Genomic DNA, 4,957 nt, shown 5'->3' on the forward strand with positions numbered 1-4,957 from the left:
TTGGATTTCACTCAAAAGTCACCAAATGAATCCTCCCACCATACTATGATGTTGCCCAAGTTTTGGGCTCGATCCGAAATCAATAGGTGTGAGAAATTGGTCAATTCAATTTCAGCGACAGTTCGTTCCTAATTGGAGTGGTTGGTGTATTCCATACTTCCAGCAATTGGATTTCACTCATAACTCACCAAATGACTCCTCCCACCATATTATGATGTTGCCCAAGTTTTGGGCTCGATCCGAAGTCCATACGTATGAGAAATTGGTCATTTCAATTTCAACGACAGTTCGTTCCTAATTGGAGTGGTTGGTTTATTCCATACTTCTAGTGATTGGATTTCACTCAAAACTCACCAAATGACTCCTCCCACCATACTATGATGTTGCCCAAGTTTTGGGCTCGATCCGAAATCAATAGGTGTGAGAAATTGGTCAATTCAATTTCAACGACAGTTCGTTCCTAATTGGAGTGGTTGGTGTATTCCATACTTCTAGCAATTGGATTTCACTCATAACTCACCAAATGACTCCTCCCACCATACTATGATGTTGCCCAAGTTTTGGGCTCGATCCGAAATCAATAGGTGTGAGAAATTGGTCAATTCAATTTCAACAACAGTTCGTTCCTAATTGGAGTGGTTGGTGTATTCCATACTTCTAGCAATTGGATTTCACTCATAACTCACCAAATGACTCCTCCCACCATATTATGATGTTGCCCAAGTTTTGGGCTCGATCCGAAATCAATAGGTGTGAGAAATTGGTCAATTCAATTTCAACGACAGTTCGTTCCTAATTGGAGTGGTTGGTGTATTCCATACTTCTAGCGATTGGATTTCACTCAAAACTCACCAAATGACTCCTCCCACCATATTATGATGTTGCCCAAGTTTTGGGCTCGATCCGAAGTCAATACGTGAGAGAAATTGGTCACTTCAATTTCAACGACAGTTCGTTCCTAATTGGAGTGGTTGGTTTATTCCATACTTCTAGCGATTGGATTTCACTCAACACTCACCAAATGACTCCTCCCACCATATTATGATGTTGCCCAAGTTTTGGGCTCGATTCGAAATCAATACGTGTGAGAAATTGGTCAATTCAATTTCAAAAACAGTTCGTTCCTAATTGGAGTGGTTGGTGTATTCCATACTTCTAGCTATTGGATTTCACTCAAAACTCACCAAATGACTCCTCCCACCATATTATGATGTTGCCCAAGTTTTGGGCTCGATCCGAAATCAATAGGTGTTAGAAATTGGACAATTCAAGTTCAACGGCAGTTCGTTCCTAGTTGGAGTGGTTGGTGTATTCCATACTTCTAGCGATTGGATTTCACTCAAAACTCACCAAATGACTCCTCCCACCATAGTATGATGTTGCCCAAGTTTTGGGCTCGATCCGAAATCAATAGGTGTTCCAAATTGGACAATTCAAGTTCAACGGCAGTTCGTTCCTAATTGGAGTGGTTGGTGTATTCCATACTTCAAGCGATTGGATTTCACACAAAACTCACCAAATGACTCCTCCCACCAAATTATGATGTTGCCCAAGTTTTGGGTTCGATCCGAAATCAATAGGTGTTCCAAATTGAACAATTCAAGTTCAACGGTAGTTCGTTCCTAATTGGAGTGGTTGGTGTATTCCATACTTCTAGCAATTGGATTTCACTCATAACTCAGCAAATGACTCCTCCCACCATATTATGATGTTGCCCAAGTTTTGGGCTCGATCCGAAATCAATAGGTGTGAGAAATTGGTCAATTCAATTTCAACGACAGTTGGTTCCTAATTGGAGTGGTTGGTGTATTCCATACTTCTAGCGATTGGATTTCACTCAAAACTCACCAAATGACTCCTCCCACCATATTATGATGTTGCCCAAGTTTTGGGCTCGATCCGAAGTCAATACGTGAGAGAAATTGGTCATTTCAATTTCAACGACAGTTCGTTCCTAATTGGAGTGGTTGGTTTATTCCATACTTCTAGCGATTGGATTTCACTCAAAACTCACCAAATGACTCCTCCCACCATATTATGATGTTGCCCAAGTTTTGGGCTCGATTCGAAATCAATACGTGTGAGAAATTGGTCAATTCAATTTCAAAAACAGTTCGTTCCTAATTGGAGTGATTGGTGTATTCCATACTTCTAGCTATTGGATTTCACTCAAAACTCACCAAATGACTCCTCCCACCATATTATTATGTTGCCCAAGTTTTGGGCTCGATCCGAAATCAATAGGTGTTAGAAATTGGACAATTCAAGTTCAACGGCAGTTCGTTAATAGTTGGAGTGGTTGGTGTATTCCATACTTCTAGCGATTGGATTTCACTCAAAACTCACCAAATGACTCCTCCCACCATAGTATGATGTTGCCCAAGTTTTGGGCTCGATCCGAAATCAATAGGTGTTCCAAATTGGACAATTCAAGTTCAACGGCAGTTCGTTCCTAATTGGATTGGTTGGTGTATTCCATACTTCAAGCGATTGGATTTCACACAAAACTCACCAAATGTCTCCTCCCACCAAATTATGATGTTGCCCAAGTTTTGGGTTCGATCCGAAATCAATAGGTGTTCCAAATTGAACAATTCAAGTTCAACGGCAGTTCGTTCCTAATTGGAGTGGTTGGTGTATTACATACTTCTAGCGATTGGATTTCACTTAAAACTCACCAAATGACTCCTCCCACCAAATTATGATGTTGCCCAAGTTTTGGGCTCGATCCGAAATCAATAGGTGTTCCAAATAGGACAATTCTAGTGCAACGGCAGTTCGTTCCTAATTGGTGTGGTTGGTCAATTCCATACTTCAAGCGATTGGATTTCACTCAAAACTCACCAAATGACTCCTCCCACCATATTATGATGTTGCCCAAGTTCTGGGCTTGATCAGAAATCAATAGGTGTGAGAAATTGGACAATTCAATTTCAACGGCGGTTCGTTCCTAATTGGAGTGGTTGGTGTATTCCATACTTCCAGCGATTGGATTTCACTAAAAACTCACCAAATGACTCCTCCCACCATATTATGATGTTGCCCAAGTTTTCGGCTCGATCCGAAATCAATAGGTGTTCCAAATTGAACAATTCAATTTCAACGACAATTCGTTCCTAATTGGAGTGGTTGGTGTATTCCATACTTCTAGCGATTGGATTTCACTCAAAACTCCCCAAATGACTCCTCCCACCATATTATGATGTTGCCCAAGGTTTGGGCTCGATCCGAAATCGATAGGTGTTCCTAATTGGACAATTCAAGTTCAACGGCAGTTCGTTCCTAATTGGAGTGGTTGGTGTATTCCTTACTTCTAGCGATTGGATTTCACTCAAAACGCACCAAATGACTTCTCCCACCATATTATGATGTTGCCCTAGTTTTGGGCTCGATCCGAAATCAATAGGTGTGACAAATTGGACAATTCAAGTTCAACGGCAGTTCGTTCCTAATTGGAGTGGTTGGTGTATTCCACACTTCTAGCGATTGGATTTCACTCAAAACTCCCCAAATGACTCCTCCCACCATATTATGATGTTGCCCAAGTTTTGGGCTCGATCCGAAATCAATAGGTGTGACAAATTGGACAATTCAAGTTCAACGGCAGTTCGTTCCTAATTGGAGTGGTTGGTGTATTCCACACTTCTAGCGATTGGATTTCACTCAAAACTCACCAAATGACTCCACCCACCATATTATGATGTTGCCCAAGTTTTGGGCTCGATCCGAAATCAATAGTTGTTCGAAATTGGACAATTCAAGTTCAACGGCAGTTCGTTCCTAATTGGAATGGTTGGTGTAATCCATACTTCTAGCGATTGGATTTCACTCAAAACTCACCAAATGACTCCTCCCACCATATTATGATGTTGCCCAAGTTTTGGGCTAGCTCCGAAATCAACAGGTGTTCCAAATTGGACAATTCAAGTTGAACGGCAGTTCGTTCCTAATTGGAGTGGTTGGTGTATTCCATACTTCTAGCAATTGGATTTCACTAAAAACTCACCAAATGACTCCTCCCACCATATTATGATGTTGCCCAAGTTTTGGGCTCGATCCAAAATGAATAGGTGTGAGAAATTGGACAATTCAAGTTCAACGGAAGTTATTTCCTAATTGGAGTGGTTGGTGTATTCCATACTTCTAGCGATTGGATTTCACTCAAAACTCACCAAATGACTCCTCCCACCATATTATGATGTTGCCCATGTTTGGGGCTTGATCCGAAATCAATAGGTGTGAGAAATTGGACAATTCAAGTTCAACGGCAGTTCGTTCCTAATTGGAGTGGTTGGTGTATTCCATACTTCTAGCAATTGGATTTCACTCAAAACTCACCAAATGACTCCTCCCACCATATTATGATGTTGCCCAAGTTTTGGGCTCGATCCCAAATCAATAGGTGTTCCAAATTGGACAATTCAAGTTCAACGGCAGTTCGTTCCTAATTGCAGTGGTTGGTGTATTCCATACTTCTAGCGATTGGATTTCACTCAAAACTCGCCAAATAACTCCTCCCACCATATTATGATGTTGCCCAAGTTTTGGGCTCGATCCGAAATGAATAGGTCTTCCAAATTTGACAATTAGAGTTCAACGACAGTTCGTTCCTAATTGGAGTGGTTGGTGTATTCCAAACTTCTAGCGATTGGATTTCACTCAAAACTAACCAAATGACTCCTCCCACCATATTATGATATTGCCCAAGTTCTGGGCTCGATCCGAAATCAATTGGTGTGTGAAATTGGACAATTCAAGTTCAACGACAGTTCGTTCCAAATTGGAGTGGTTGGTGTATTCCATACTTCTAGAGATTGGATTTCACTCAAAACTCACCAATTGACTCCTCCCACCATATTATGATGTTGCCCAAGTTTTGGGCTCGATCCGAAATCAATAGGTGTGAGAAATCGGACAATTCAAGTTCAACAGCAGTCCGTTCCTAATTGGAGTGGTT

Source organism: Prunus avium, chromosome 6 (genome assembly GCF_965620075.1).
Source record: "Prunus avium chromosome 6, drPruAviu1.hap1.1, whole genome shotgun sequence".
In the NCBI taxonomy this organism is placed as follows: Eukaryota; Viridiplantae; Streptophyta; class Magnoliopsida; order Rosales; family Rosaceae; genus Prunus; species Prunus avium.